This window comes from Pezoporus wallicus, unplaced genomic scaffold, assembly GCF_028554395.1.
Source record: "Pezoporus wallicus isolate ANWC-B61680 ecotype Strahan unplaced genomic scaffold, APGP_CSIRO_Pwel_v1 contig_6580, whole genome shotgun sequence".
In the NCBI taxonomy this organism is placed as follows: Eukaryota; Metazoa; Chordata; class Aves; order Psittaciformes; family Psittacidae; genus Pezoporus; species Pezoporus wallicus.
The window spans coordinates 806,965-823,640 of NW_026635844.1; the positions used below are offsets into that span (position 1 = coordinate 806,965).

Sequence of the window (16,676 nt, forward strand, 5' to 3'; positions counted from 1 at the left end):
TTACACAGCTTTCCACTGAGACCATGCTCCTTGTATACTTAAAAGGCAATTATTTTTCGGGGAATAAGAATGGAAAACACCTATCCCAGAAGTGTAGAAGAATATGAACCAAAATACTGTCTGTAACTGTAAGTACAGGGTTAAAACAATAACATTCTCTCATATTTTAGAGTGTTGAGATGTCCAAACTGTAGATTTCAGTGTGGAATGAAGGATAGCCAAGCTAGTTTTCAGTGGAATAATTCATGGACAAGCAACAACCTATTCCGGGCAACACCAAGCTAAGGACAAACACACTCAGACAAGGTGCTTCCCACTCATGGCTCATTGGCAGAGACTTTACCCTCCACAGGGATGCAGGAGGACATAGACCACATCTGCACCCCAGCTTAGACCCTTTCAAGCCCTGCAGTCTCCTATAAATCAGGCTTGCATAAAATCAAAAAGTTTCAACTTTATTCACACCAAAAAAAAATAATTGTTGAGTTTTCATTTGTCACAGATTAACGTCATGCATAAAACCCACCATCTTTTTACTTTTTCTGTTTTACATAGATGTTTCCACAAAAGGAAAAGACCTACTGCAGAACAGAAAATCAGTGACACCTCTGTGCATGCTTAAAAAATACATACCTCCATTTTGGCCAAATACATATAAATAATGAGGGGACAAAGAAAATCCACTGCCATGGTACTTAAACTCATGGAAAATAATGACTGTAATTAGCTGTGTTGAAATACGTGTCAAGCTCCTTCTTATGTTTGCCTTCCACTCAGGTGTTTGCATCTTTTGTATCTCACCAGCACATGGCAAAGCAGGCCACTTTGAGGTCTTAAAATCTGTTATTATCTACCCATTTTCACTTCACAGCTCCTGCCACTGCCTTTGGTTTATCTACAGCTCTGAGTTTCCCATCAAAACTCTCTTCGGGCCAAGAAGCAGAAAGAAGTGGGGTTTGTAAAGAGGAGGAGACTTATGCTATAAACACGGGAAGACCATGTAGGGTATTTTAATGACCCTTTTTTACCTCTTTCCAGCAGACCTCTACTGCTCCTGTTACAGCATCTACTAGTTGACTATGGAGCAAGCTAAGATCAAGTAATCCTGAATGCATAAGGTTGGAAAGTCTTTAAGTTCATCTCACTCCTTTGTTTCTTCAGTCATTTTGCTTGCATTAACAGTTTTGTACAAAATAAGCATTCACTCACTTCTGGTCTTGCCTCTTCTTCCTTTGCTTTCTGGAGTTGGGCACATTTTTCTGTAGAGTGGGTGCTTTTAAATTTCACTGTCCTAAATCTTTGGTATCTAGAAAGTCATCCTTCCTGCCTTTCAGCAATCCACCCATGCATTATTTTAAGTGTAGGTAAGCTCTCCACTGATTCTAACATATATTTAAACAATATATTTTTGAAAAACCTTTTCCTTTTCCTCCTGTTTTGTGTTTTGATATGCCAAGGTTTGAAGGAAAGTGTTGAGGAGCATGACACCACTCCAGGAAAACTTTCAGCCATAAACAAGCCCACTGTTTTAACCATGGAGTAACCAGCTCTGCCAGTGATTGTGTGCTTAAAACTTAATATGCACAGAGGTAGTGTCAAAATTCTTACCATCTTGCAAAACTGAGTTAGAGTCCAGTTGTTAAACAGGTGTCCACTATCTCAATTAATACTGTTGATGGGTCATAGATTTGCCAATTTGGAAGCCATCCTACTCGCACTTTTGTCTTGATAGACCCTGGGAGACAGCTCCTCTGACATTGCTGCTGTAGTATTGCCTACAGTGATTGTGGAAAGGTTGCATCTTTAGGAAAGGTTATACCTTTGCTCTGGGAAGATATTCAGTCCATGAATTACTGTCCAAGTGTCTTGTGGATCAAAGTTACTGACTGTCCATCAATCTCCAGGACTGACAGCACTCTGTGTTAGAATTAGTGCAAAAAGTCTCTCATGACCTGGGACAAATCTTTTTTTGCTGGCACTTTCTCCTGAGGTTTTCATTGGAATTAAGTAGAAATGGTAGTGAACAAATAAGATCAGATTGGTCAGTGCATACATGTTGCCGCTATTTTTGTTCATGCTGCATATGTGTCGCTGGATATTGTACCTACTGTATCTGTAAGTGCACTGTAATATAATTTTTCTCCTACCAGTGTTCATTTTAGGTGGAAACACTCACTAATTTACATGGCAGATGTGGGTTTTACTCCATTAGGTGGTTTAATATGTTGAGATTGACTTACTCATATGATGCCATTTTTCTACCATTATGGACTCTTAGCATGAGCAGTTCCAGATCATTTGTCATTGCAGTTAATATCTACTCTTCCAGTTAAAATTCAGAAATGTCTGCTTTTCAGGGCACTTTAAACCAAATTCCAGTTTTATAAGCTTTTTTGTTTGTTTAATTAACTTAATAATTGGTTTCAATATAGCATTTTACAGGTGCTATTATATAACAAAGTTGTTCAAGAGTATGGGAAAAATGCAGTACAAGAGAAATGCAAATCTGCATAAGCCTCATTGTGATTTAACCCTTTTAGAGCTGAGTATAGCATAAAGAGCTTGACTTTTTTTTCTTTTCTTCCCCTGCAAATGTATATAGACTGCACACAGACTGAACCCCTCACTTATTCTACAGACTTGGTAATAATGTGTTCAGTTAATCCGCACAATATAGAGTCATCCCCTCAAAAAAAAGTAATTCACTTCTTTAAAAACTAAGAGGAAAATAAATATGGTGCAGTAAAATTGTTGAGTGGAGGAATCTATCTGGACATTTCACAAAACATTTCATTATGCTGATAATTCCCAGAAGTGCTCTCAAGAGTGCTTTAAGCTGAGGATTACTGCACTGGATCTGATGGACTTTTTTTGTAGGCCCTTTAAAAGGCAGTGAACCGTTTTTCTATTTTATTTAAATAATGCCCCTTAAAATGGATTTTTAGAGGTATAATAACTCCTTAAGAGTCAGTTATGCTAAACAGTTTCTCTTGATAGAAATGTTGTAAAACTCGTTAACTGCACAATTTCAGATGCCGGCTTGGTGAACACTAACTGACATGTGAATGGCCAGAGTTTGTAAAATAAATTGAAATAGTTGTTGTATCACACAGCTAGCAATGCACAAGCTGTAGGCCACAAGGGGCTCAAACCTGACAGAAAATTACTTCAAGATGAATGAAAAGTGCTTGTTTCTCTTTATTAGTTTTTAGAGAACAATGAAAATGTTGAATTGTTTACAGAAGGGTTGATTAAATGTGGTCAGTAGGGCCATGTCCCTACTGCTGTTAGCCTTCCCAGCCCCCAGCCCCTTCCCTCCACCCCATGCATCTTCTTATAGACTATTATGGTCACACATCTGTGTGTGAAATGTGCTCATTTTGACATTCCTCTGCTGCTCTGAGCTGTTGAGGCCTTTGTTAGGTAAAACACTGTTGTCAAGCCTAACAAGCAGGTCATGCAATTTGCTGGACACTACAGCAGAGAATAGCCCTGCTATGAATTGCTTCAGCACCTAACAATGCTCCTTTCAATAATGAAATACATATGTATATTTTTTTCTTTTGTTCGGCCCTGATACTTTCAGTATTTTGAAAAAAATATATATTCTGCATTGTTGTTTTTTTTAAAGTGGTTGACATCACACCACTCTGATTTATTCCTTGATGTTAGATATATCATAATGGAAGGGGGGAAAAGAGACTTTAGCCGTCCTTTTGTTACATAAATTCACCTTTTACATGGTACTAATGGCACACAGAGGAGATGCATGATGCTATAAAATATTCTACCAGATTATTGGGTCTGCTTTCAAAGCAATTAAAATTAAGGCCACTTTAGGAGAAGTGGTATTTGCACAAGATGACAACAACAGAAAATGTGTCTTTCAAGCAGTGACGTTAAAAACAACTTCTTAAAGATCAGGTTCATTTAGCAGTAATCAGGAAAGTAAAAACTACTGGATATGTTATTATGGCCATTGAAAAAAACTGTCCTCTTTTTTTCTCTCCACCCTATTCCACAGCCTTCATCTCTTCCCCCTCTTCCCCAGAAGAAAAATCAACCACTAATGTGCAACGGTTTGAATGCTATTTGTGGCAATCACTTTACATAGTGTTCTGCCCTGATGCAAAAGCAGGATTTTCCTTTTTATATATCTGCAGAACATGCTTTTCCAGGCCTATTATGTGTATAAACAATGGCATATGTAATTACCTTTCTGAGGTGGCAATTATTTCACTGCATCAACAGCTGAGGTTAAGGCAATCTATCCCCCTGCATTCTGCCTCCGAATAAAGGATATCTTACATATATAAAAAAAAAAGCATTTGGGGATCAAATCAGGGATGCTTATGTCAGCCTGGGGAGGGACATTTACTATCACTGCAGCTTTTAAATGTCAGCATGATCTTTTTTTCCTAGCAATAATTGCTTTACATTTTATTTCAGATTGAGTCATTTCAACCTTTGCCTATAAGCCAGTTTTTGCACTCCACCTCCTTACACTGAAAACTTTTGCACTTTTGCTAGGGTGGATTTCCTTGCCAATTCTGTGGGGAAGAAAATACCATACCTGTCATGTCAAAGCAGTTGGAGGGTGCGAAATGCTGACTTTCTTGTCTTGCTTTGAGCTACAAAAGGTTATGCAGGGTGTTGGGTTGAGAAAGTGAGGGATGAAGGAAAGTTTTAATTTTCTTTCCCCCATTATGCATCCATTTTGCGGTGTATGATTACAGTCCCCAGTGTTTCTGAAGATATGCATGCATACGGATGTCAGCTGGACATCCATGGACTGATTGTTTGTCTGCACCTGACAATTTAAGTTACCTCAAGGTCTCCTGATCTTGGGTCTGATCCTACAAAGCATTATGTCTAGTTCTGCACTGAAAGTTAAGCTCATGCTGCTTCAGACCCCTTAACCACATTTTGTGAGAACAGTCTTATTCCCTACCCTCTGCTCAGAGACCCTGGGATGCTTCTTGTTGCCTCCAGTGAGAGCCATGCATAGGTAGAGCTGGCATGGGGAGCTGTACCCCAGTAGTCACAGTAGTCAGGAACTGTAATCCATGTATTTCAGGCTCATTAGAGCATCTTCATCATGAAGCAAAATATCAGTGCAGATACTGCCCAACTGTCTTTACAAAAGCAGTCTAAATTACCTTTTATACCTGGGGAAGTGGAGGGTATGATATTGAGGCTAACATTAAAGTCCTACATCAATGTGCACTTCTTTTTCACTGTTGACTCAAATTAAATTTTACAAACTGCAAAGTCTGTTTATGAGGAGCAGCATATGTTTATATGTTAAAGGGTGTCTTACATCCTTGCTCAAATAAGTTTAAGTGAGGGTTTTCTTGAACAAAGACAGTCCTAAATATATGCTTAATTTTCTGGAACTGGGGCCAAATTGAAATCAATTCTTCTAAGCCCCTTTTGCTCCTGACAATGTTGTCGTCAGCATGCCTAATAAGGTACTCCTAATGCAGACATGGTTAAATGAAAGGTATTTTAATGACAGCTTCTTTGTTCTCTTCCACACACAGTGCACTGGGAGGCTGGCTGCATGAATGCCCTCCATGTGTTACATGCTTATACAAACTAAAGAATGAAGGTAGGAATAAGACCAAGACGAAGCATAAGTTCATCTTGATGAGGGTGATGAGGCCCTGGCACAGGTTGCCCAGAGAAGCTGTGGCTGCCCCATCCCTGGCAGTGTTCAAGGCCAGGCTGGGTGAGGCTTGGAGCAGCCAGGTCTAGTGGAAGATGTCCCTGCCCATGGCAGGGGATTGGAACTGTGAGAGCTTTAAGGTCTCTTTCAACCCAAACCATTTTATGATTATGTGATAAATACAACATAAAACCTCAGAGTAGTGTCTACTTGTTTATTTCATATATACAGGAATTTTACTGCTCCTGAAGGTGTTAACCCACATGCATCCTAGGTTTCAATTTTCTGGCAGAAAAGACTGCACAATTAGAAGAATGCAGATGATCAGGTTAAAAATTTCCTTTCCTTCTTCCCTTCTTCTCTCCAGTTCCTTTGATGAAGGGCCAGTGAGTAACAAACACACACATTTACACACATTCTTCAGTCAAGGGACAGCACCGGCATATTAATTGAACTGAATTCTGCAAGCAGCTTTCTCAAATTTATGTCTGGTTGTGATGTCAAGAGAGGAAAATAAGAATTAATACAAGTCTTTCATTTTTGTCAGTCTGGTAATGGATAAAAGAGAAATAAAAATCTCCTACAAAATGGAAATCACAAACAACTCTTCTGGGGAATACAAACACAGCTTTGAAACCTCTCTTTCTTCTGCTTTCAATAGCTGTGAACATAAATCACAAGAACCAAGCCAGGGGACATATTAATCCTGCCACAGAATCTGTCTCTAACCCTCGTCCTCGCCAGTTTGAGCAGGTGGTTTTGGAGTTACCCTAAGTGCTGATTCCATCTTTGTTTAGACTATTAATGAACTTTCTCCACAAAAAAAAAAAAAAACATTTTCCTTTGTCTGAGAGACAGTTCATCTCTGCCTCTGTGCAAGTAAAATCTTTATAAAGTTCGAGCTAAGGTCTGTCAATGGAAAACAGAAAAGGGTGTACTGTGAGGTGATGACATTACCCTAAGGTGGTGGTACTGTAAGCTGTTGTTACTTGCCAGCTCATCTTCAATTACAGCTTTCCTTTTCCATACCTCCTTTCCTGTGAGGATCTCAAAATACTCTGCCTCACTGTCCAATGGAAAAGTCTTAGTATACTTTTTTTCAGGTGAATATACTGCAGGAAAAAAACTAAATGACATTATCCATCACAGAATCATAGAATGATTCTATATCAAGAATAACAAAAAGTTGTTATTAAAGCTGAAAATAGAGCCACACGTCCAGACTGCAACTCGATAGATCCTCCTGTGTTTCATGCTGTTATGGATAGGAAGTAATACCCAAAAGTCACTGAATTATACTGTTTGTTTGCATTTAATCAGACCTGTTTGTAGGATCAAGAAACAGCTGTGAAGCTATCTTTCTCTGCAAAAGTATGTAAAAAATATTAAATCTGTTCTGGCTTTCTTTGCAGTAAGAAATTGGGTAAGAAAAAGAATCAAAAAGTTCTTAGAGGAGGAGCTCTGGCTCTGCCTAGCATGTTATCTACTCTGAAACCTAACTGGGAGCTTCAGGTTACGTCCCAGCTGACACTGGTGAACTTTTTAACAGAAACATCAGTCTGGTCAGGAGCTTTTGTGTGTAATACGTAGCACTGTTAGTAGTTCTGGATGAGGATGTGATGACTTCATCTCCCCTAACCTGCTCCCTAAAACTGGGGGCTCCAGAGGGTTTTTTTAAGTAGTGAAGTTCTTTCCCAGGTTATGAGGTTTTGCCTTGTGAATAGAGCAAATATTGCTTCCAATTTGTTTTTACAGTTCCAGCTTCCACAAAACACCACAGATGATGCATAAAGATGCCTTACAGTAACACCAAGACTTCTGTTAGGAAGCCCCTAAGCACAGACACCTCTCTGCTTTTATTTCAGCTCAGAGTATGTCCAATTTGGCAGTCATTGAATTCAATCTTCTTCAGATGATGGGTTTTGACAAACTGCTTAAACCCATCATTAAGGGGAGGACAGGTTATAGTCACTACTCAGGATGTTACAACTTTCTTCATTGTTTATTGCAGATGGGTAATGCGGTACAAGCAGAGACAGAGAAGATGAAAGTAAAGTTAGTTAAACACTGAACTACTTTGTGATTAAAAAGAGTGATAATATCAGGCCAACAGTTCAAAGGTTCAGTGTAAATATTGTTCATCTGTTTGGCTTTTCTGTTGTGACACTGGTTAGTGGAAAGATACCAAACATCCATGTAAGACAAACTCAAATTTTACACAGGAAACCATACACATAAAAAGTAGCCTCTATTCCTTGATACAATGATAATTGAAAATTTAAAGTTTTGACCTCTGTAAGCACTATTATTTCTTCTTCCCATTGCCTATGACCTGCAGGTGCATTATGTCTTTCCAAGGCCCTTTTACTCTGGTTTTCTTATTGGTAATTACTTACACAGTAATTCAAATCCAATTTCAATATTGACTACTAGGTAGTAAGCTCTGTGACAAATTCTGGCTCTCAAGCATGTTCTGTTTCCATTAAGAACTTAGGAAACATGAAGACATAAGAAAGGAAAAGAAAATATATCTAGCAAGTGATGGCAGCAAGTCAATTATCCTTGTGTTGCATGGTTCTCTGAGCTCACATTAAACTTGTATTGCTCCTGAAACTTACAAAGGAGCATTTTTATTAAAAATTAAAACATGTAAGGAGTATTTACAATGCATAGCATAAAATTTATTAATTTTTTTCAATCCAGCAGCAGATCACAGCTTCAGCCATCCTCATACAGCATGTGTCCCCCTTGAATGATTTCACCAGCATTCACTCGGCCAACACTAATTAGCCTTCTTTGGGACTGGTCTTTACTGGGTTTTGCAGGAAAGCTCTAGCTGAATCATCTAAGTCACTTGGCCCCAGTATTCAGCCAGCTGCAAGTATGGTGCTGGGAGGAGATGCTTTGGTGATGTTACACGGAGAAGCCTTACTTCAGGTGCGGAGCCAGCCCTGGTCAGGTCAAACTCAGAACCAAATACATGATGATATGAGTGGGTGGATGCTGCTGGAGTGACATAAGGGGTGTATTCTTACCTGTAGGGTTCAATGTCACTGCCAGCATGGCCTTAACAGGACAGTGATATGTCTCAGATTAACTTAAGCTCCTAGACATGGAGAAGAGAGGTGTTGGTCCTGTGCTTCTACAACACCCAGCACAGAGGGATGCTGGCCCTGGCTACGACAGAGTGTTCCATTTCATATACTTAGAGAATGAACACTTAAGTTTGCCAGTTTTGCAGAAAGCAACCATCGACAATGATCTACAGTCCATAATTAAAAACCTGTTGCACTGATTGTCTCAATTTCTGTCATAGGGAGTAGCCAGGGACAACCTAGTCTAGTGGAAGATGCTCCCGTCCATGGCAGAGGGCTTGGAATCAAATGATCTTTAACATACCTTCCAACCCAAACCATTCTATGGTTCTGTGAGTCTGTGGTCACCAGATTGTCTCCTGCTCTGTTCTGTAGCTTTCTTCTGTAACACAGATACACCTGACTATCAAATAGAGTTTATTCTGTGAGCTGTTGGATGTGTTCCTGTCTTCTGCTCCTGCAGTCATTTTCTGCTTCCCCAGAGGTGCCTTGAAGAGAAAATCCTTCTGCTTCCAAATTACACCTCTCTTTGTGAATGCTCTCTAGTATGGTCTGAGGGATTTCTCAGATATTTTCTTCTGACAAACATCCATTTTAGTTAAATGGATTAGAAATGAAAACTGCTCAGGCTGATGATGACCAATGTATGGAAAACATCATATTATTCTGTTTGGCAGCATGACTGAAGGTGAGAATGTTATGTCATGCTCTTGCGTTCAGCTGTTTGACAGGCAGCTGGGAAAATAACCTAGTATTCTGATACCACTTGTAAGGAGAAGTAATTGATTCTGTCAGATTTGCAAAAAGTCCTCTGCTTCCATTTCTTCCTGGGTATTCATTAGTGACTGCCTAGGTTATTTGTATGTGACTGATCTCACCTGAAAATACTGGATTCCTTGTTTTGCATCTGGAATTAAAATGGATTTATATTGACAAGAGAGTGAAAAGAGTCAAACTGGTTGATCTGAATTTTGTGTGTGCATCCACCAGATGTACAGATGGTCAGGCTGATATTTCTAGGACAGCTCTACCTCTTAGACTACAATTCTGCTACCTGTGAGCCAAATGCTGCTCTCACTTTTGGAAGTCTGCATGTGAAAGACAATGGAACTCCACCACTTTTCAAAGACAATCTACATTAAAATTCTCTGTGTTCCCAGAAAGAAGTACCTTCTTTCTCATATGAAAGGTCAAGTCCTTGTGGCATCTCTATGTTCTGTGATTCCCCATTCCAAGTATTAAGAAAACACACCAATATCAAGAGTCCACTTAAAGAACTTGGGTCCTAGTTTTCATGCCATATGTCCCACTAACACTTTAAAGACAGTATAACCTATTCATCTGAAGTCTAAGTGTAACACCAGCCAAATGGATATCCAGGAGAATTTTCATTATTCTTTGAGGAGACAGTCTAATAATCTGTACTGCATGCTAACGTTTGTCATGCAAACAACCAGCAAATTTTTTCATTAAAATTATGCAGGAAGCAATGATAGCAATTACTAACCCACCTGTCTGTCAGAAAAGACCTCCAGTATTACCCACACATTTTCCCTGCTAAAAACATACTCAGTATCTCCTCTGCCCATGGATACCATTCGTAGTTTACGAGGGCAGGGCTGGGGTCTCCTTCAAATACTGAAGTTGTGCCTAATTTTGCTAGGAAAGCAGGCTGCAGACCTCCTTGCAAAGCCGTCTGCTCTGACACCCCCTGCACAGCTCCCAGCCTTGCTGCCCTGTCCATCTGTTTCTTGTCAGGGGCGGGAGGATCAGCATCTCACTGACAGCAGAAGCCACAAAGACAGGTCCTGGTGACAGCAACAGCTAGGCAGAAATGAGTGCTTCTCAGAGGATAAGAAAAAAAAGCAATTTTATTTAAGAAAATAACAGTTCATAATTGGGCCTCTGTCACTTTACATTTTAATGGTAATAGTAGTACTGGAACTTTAAATTACAGCTTTCAGTGAATTCATGCTGAATCTCTCAATTACTCTTCGTAACACCCTTCCCCGAGCATGTGCGCCATGACATTGATATCACTGTTCAAATCGGAATTTACACCAGGCTACGAGGTACACTGAGCACAGATCCTGCCTGGCTCTATCACAGGCAACTGGTCAGACATGCATGGAGGTGTCACTACCATCCATGGGGATGCTTTTTCAGTCAAGCTTTTCATGCAAAGGGAGGCAGCCCTTGGAAATGCAAGGAAACTCTGCTAGTGATTATTGCAATTATTACTGCGGTGGCTGTTGAGGTTGCCATTGCACAGAGCTGCTGAGCAGCCAGGGACAGCAAAGCAGTAGTAGGTGTCTCATAGCTGGGATGCAGAAGGAGTGAGGGAAAGAATTTTCCTTCAAAGACAGCAAAACTATACAGAGAGTGGCCCATGAGGATGGGAAAAAAAGGAAGAAAGCAGAAAGTTTCTGGCATGTCGCATTCTGATATAAATTAAGTCCGTATTACAGATTTTTGTTGGTTTTACTGCAAGCTGTGTTTCATTATTTAACCTGCCATTGCAGTATTAGTGCATAGCTGGTGCCCAGCCCCATCACCATCAGCTCCAGCCCTTAACCTTAAGACAAACATGAAGCTGGCAAGGGAAATGTTCAGTTCTATATAATCTGAAAATACGCTTTTAAACTCTGGAATGGAAGAGGGTCTCAAAATATTGCTGTAAACCAGGTGGTGCGAGTAAGCAGCTTTGAAAATGCATGGGATTGCTGGTGAGGAAGAAGACAAGTTTCTTCCTGGTTGTACCTTACACTGATGGGAGCTTGAAGTGGCTGAGCCTGCAATTTACAAGAAGTGTGTGGGAGCAAGAGACCACTTCGTCCTTCCAGTAACCCTGTCCAGATAACTGGAAATCTGCATATGGTAGCTTAAAACCTGCTTAAACAGGGCCCCTATCTATTCCCACTTCTAGCCTGGATGAAAAGCATGAGGATGGAGGTAACATAAACTCACTGTTCTTTGCAGTTCAGAGCTATTTGCATAATCCAAATTTTCATTTTAAAAAAATTAAGTGCCTGGCACTTTATGGTTGTGAAGAAACCTCCCTGAGGTGTGAGTGAAGTATGGAGTCACTGAAAACAAAGTCCATTGCAGGTCGAGTGGGAAATGGCAGTGGAGAGGAATGAAGGCTTCATAATGTAAACAGAAGTGCAAGAGATGGGAAATTTTTCACATTTTATTAAATCAGACTTTTACAGTAGTTGCTGAAAGCAAATAACGCTGAATTATATTTAGATAATAGTTCCATAAATAATGTGTGTTTTCACAGCAGTCACAAAGTCTGGAATTTATGTGTTAATTACACACCCCAAATCATCTCTGCACAGATTTGCAATTAAAACTGAAATATTTTTATATACAATGTAAGCCCTGTATTCATAGCAACAGCTAAGGGACATGCTGGTTACAGTTTGCTCAGTAAATCTGAATATTTTATGTTTGAACACAATTGTTTTGCTATTGTTGTCTTTACATTCAGTCTTTTAAAAGCTGAAAGAATTTAAAGCCGAGTGCCACACTGTGGGTTTCTTTTTTTTTTTTTTTTTTTTTTTTGTATTCTTTATATAGTAATGTATATACTGCAACAATCCAAGGAACAAATGTTTATTGGAAGAAATAGAGAAAGCAAAATTCCTGCTTATGGTTATATTCTTAATAAATATTGTAAAAACACATACTTTTAAAACCCTGCAGTGACAGCAAAGTGCAGGAAGAATGCAAAATTAGGGAGAACGTTGAATAATTCAGTAGCTTGTTATGTGATTAGATCTGATTGGCCTACACTAAGATGCTGCCCATAAAAATGATTCCCCATGATAACACTGGTCTAGGGGTGGGGGGTTTATGATGTTCATAAAATGGGAGAACAAGGCTTACTGGAACTAATAATATCATGGCTGCACAGAATGATTGATGATCTTTAAAAAGCCCCAGATTGGTTTCATCTTTCTTCAGATTTTATCACTCACTCTTTCTTAGTCACATGCAATCACTAAGGCAAAGAGAGGTAACAAGTGTTTGATGTATGATACTTGAGCCACTTTTGTCACAACTGCATCTATTTTAAACTGCTCTTGTATTTGATACTCCCAACATGTAGATGTTCTTTATTTTTTCTCCAGTTGATGAGAACAGACAATCCTGGTGTTGGGTCAAGAGGTAAGCCAAGCTCATGTTAGAGCAACAGTGCCAAAAATCACAATTAAAATTAAACAGATCTTCCTTCCTTGCACTGGGACCATTTCCATTACTGATTAAATGGATAAAAAGCCATGCAGGTCTGACATCTTCTTGGATGAACCTCATATCTTTTATTATTTGCAGTACACATACACCTTTCAGAATACTACTTACATTTCTTAGAATAAATTATCCATTTCAATTCACTCGATCCTTCACACTCTGCAGAGAGTCACAAAAGCTCCTTTTATGTTAGAAAAATTTTCAAATAAATCAGGGAAAAAATACTTAATTGAACCATATGGGGGGAAAAAAAGGGTCATTTCCATTTGTTTCTGAAAGTTTATACATCTCAAATATGACAAATCAAGCCAGATATCTTAATCATTGGAAACATCCTTATCAGTAACTTATTCATAAACATTACAGATGGGTGAGCTGAAAAATGTTTGGCAGGGTCCCAAAGGGAAAAGAAAGAGTATTACTGGGTTGATGCAATAACAATGTATTAGAGCCCTGGTTATCCTCATTTGCTCTACTTGGAAGAATAATAGATAAATCAGCAGGACATCAGGTTTCTGAGACCCATCACTGCTAGACATGGATATGTTTATTCCGATAGGTATGATTACAAGACCGTATGTGTACCTTCACCACAACTGTATGCTTGTCCTCTCACCTGTGATGACTTTGTCTCCTGTAGAGTTTAATGGTTTTCTGTTTTGAAAATTTACACACCGCTTCAACACTGTTTCAACAAAATCAAGAGCAGCTCTTGGCAATTGATTTCTGCCATCAATAGTATTCTCAAACCAGGCAACTCCCCTTAGAGCTGGGAACCATAACAGCAAAGTCTGTTCAAGTGAAAGAGCAAGACAATTCATTAGACAACTCTGCAGCAGCTAAAAGTGGCGGGGGATGTCAGCCCGTGTTCCTGTGCTTCAATACTAATGAGAGTCATTGCATATTCATAATCTTAAATACAGTCAGCTTCTGATAAAAACTTTTGTCATCGAAGCTTCACAGCAAGAGTAAAGCATTGCACTCCTCGTGTCCTGACACATCCACCAAGCCAGTGCAAGAGCAAGATTGATTGTTTTGCAACTCAGTCTGACAGGGAGCTAAGAGATACTGCCCCAAGGGTCCCAAAACTAAGCTTAGTTTGATTACAAGGCACCAAGTAATCAAAGAAACAAAAGAGAGGGAGGAAAATGAGGGGGGAAAGGTTTTGTCTTGTTACTGAGCTTTGGGCTTGGGTTTTTTTGTTATTTTTTAAAGATAAAGGAGGCTCTAAAGATGTAGCTTTCATTATTGAGTGTTGTGTAATTATCTGTTAGGCATTTTAAAAAGTTCATACCAATTTTTATCACAGAGGAAGAAGAATGGCAAATGCTAGCAAACTTGTTCCCATGTTGTAGGAACACTGCTGCATGTCTTAATAAATAAAATCTCTAAAACAGTATGAAGTTTCACGTCAATATGAATACCAAAGATTAGTGAACTCAGCCTGTCAGATATTAAAATCAGCTCTGCAAGTGTTGTGCTACCCAGAATTCACTTCTTGCAGGTTCCTTTTCATTTTTGTTGTCAGCTCCTTCTTCTCATCATTGTTGCTATTTTTATTAGTTTTGAGAAAATACCCATTTCCTTTACTGGCAGCCAAATCCTGAATGTGCACAGCTCTGCTAGCCTTTGACCCTGAAATACCTGTCTGGTGGGCCAGCTGTTAGCATCCCCTGGAGCCAAAGATGAGAAACGTGTGTTTCAGCACCCACTTTGAAAAAGCCTTGAGCATTTTCTCACTCATAAGGATGTCTTCAGCTGTAATGCCAGCACATTTCCACATCTTTTTGACAGGCAAGCAGACTATAAAATATACATAAAATTAAATAAAACAGGACATTAACACAAAGGTTTCAAAATATAATTACAATGCAGGGTTGGAATTATTTTTTTCCCCACAGCAATTATAAAATCATGCATTTGGGAAAAAAAAAGAACTTCACAGCTCAAGAGAAATCATGAAGGATTAAAGATGGGGAGGTTTCTCTAAATTATTAAATATCTCAGTCATGTGTATACAAGCTTTGAAAATAGAAAAATCTTGTAGTTATGATTGATTGAGGTAACTGATTATCCAGTTATTTTAAGTGTTGAGACATTAAATTGTCAGCCATATCAGTTTGATTGCAGTAAAACATGAAAACATTGACTTTTGTCTAGTTAGAGAAATTTATTTTTCCCAGAATGACAATCCTTTAAGTAGAAACCAGGCAGCTTGCCAGCTCTCCATGTCATACATTGAAGTTTGCAAATGCAACCCATATTTTCAAATGTTTTTCAAGGTTCAGTGAATGGTGCATAGGTCTTTGGCAAATAGTCTTGTCATAAACAGATTTCCATATGCTGCTTCAATCTTCCTTAAGCCTGGCATAGACCAGTATTTATTCATTACAAATAAATGAATGGCATAGACAATGGTTCACATTCAAGGTGTATACATAGTCAGAGCTCTTCATTTATGTTAAAAATTTATCTAAAAGAAACAGTAACCCTCCTTGGACTAAAGCTATAGGAACAAGTTTGATTAATATGTTTTACAAGCCTGAAGTAAATGCTAATCATAACTGTCAGCAACCTGACAGCTTTCAAAAAAGAGCCTTTGTTCCTGCGATGAGTAATTTGTGTGATCTTCTTTAAGATACCACGCTCAAAACCTTAGAAGGAGAAGGTGTTACATTCAAGTGAATTCTACTCTAAATGTGATTGCTGTTAAGTCTGCTTTATATTCCAGATCCTTGATACACACATAGTATTTGACAGGATTGAGACTTTTTTCTTTATTTGTTGTTCTTTCTTGTCAGAGCACCTGTGCTTTCTCATTAGACAGAGGTGTACTCAATGAATTTTGTACCTACAGGTGCACAAGATCCGCCGTTACCCACTGCCTGCGTCACTTTCATGCCTGATGTGGTTTAATGGGTAAATCCTGGGCACAGAGAATTGCAGAGTACCTTAATAATTGCATTGGGTTGACTGAAAGTGTAAGGAAATGAAAAGCTGACTGAAAGTTGGAGGACCACAGAGGAACGGTTGAGCCGCACCTTGAGATGCAAAGGGACCAACTATTCCCTCCTTACTGGGGTGTTAATCATATTCTCCTAACTGGAGTAGCAACACCCCTGCCACAAAGAATTAGACAGTGGCACATTGTGTTTCCAGCATTAATAAGCAAGTAGCTCAAGAACATGTCAACTGCTGAAAAATAAAACTGAGTTTACCCATTAGTGTGGGGAAATATTTCATTCCTGACCTCTTCAGGCAAGAAGGTTACTGTACAGCATGAAGCACTAGGTTTGATTACTTTTAGATAGACAAACTTTGCCCTAAGCTGTACAATTTTGAAGCCAGGAAGGAGCATTCAGCTTAAATAGTCACATATTTATCTGTTTTTATGTGTAGTTACAGTGAATAATAACTTTTAACTAATCCATCACTTTTAAAAAATCCAGTCAAAATATTTGACTGAATGGCACTGGATTCCAGTTTGAATTCATGCTAGGTAGAGGAATTAATCTTGATTTCCATCCATCCATGAGCCCTTTTATTTTTGGTCTGTGGGTCTGCATACAGCAGAGGAGATGTCCCTTGTCATCCTCCACTCAACTGGTATTCTGTTTTATAAACTTTGGGTGAATTCAAGGTAAGTCAGTCTCAGA

At 39.0% G+C, this 16,676-nt stretch overlaps 2 long non-coding RNA genes across 3 annotated transcripts in view; both read right to left on the bottom strand.

Moving 5' to 3' along the window:
• Window positions 1–11,940: 11,940 nt before the first annotated feature.
• LOC130593320 (uncharacterized) lies at window positions 11,941–13,685 on the bottom strand. Its single transcript, XR_008970782.1, has 2 exons — window positions 13,637–13,685; window positions 11,941–12,918 (listed from the first exon to the last, which is right to left on the bottom strand). It is a non-coding gene; the product is annotated as an uncharacterized LOC130593320 (long non-coding RNA).
• A 22-nt stretch (window positions 13,686–13,707) lies between these two features.
• The window catches only part of LOC130593319 (uncharacterized), a 46,231-nt gene continuing 43,262 nt past the window's right edge, over window positions 13,708–16,676 (bottom strand). Inside the window, exon 4 of one of the 2 annotated variants that reach the window (XR_008970780.1) lies at window positions 13,708–13,811. This is a non-coding gene — a long non-coding RNA (uncharacterized LOC130593319). Of the gene's footprint in view, window positions 14,804–16,676 lie in introns of both variants that reach the window. The other variant, XR_008970781.1, reaches the window with a different exon arrangement.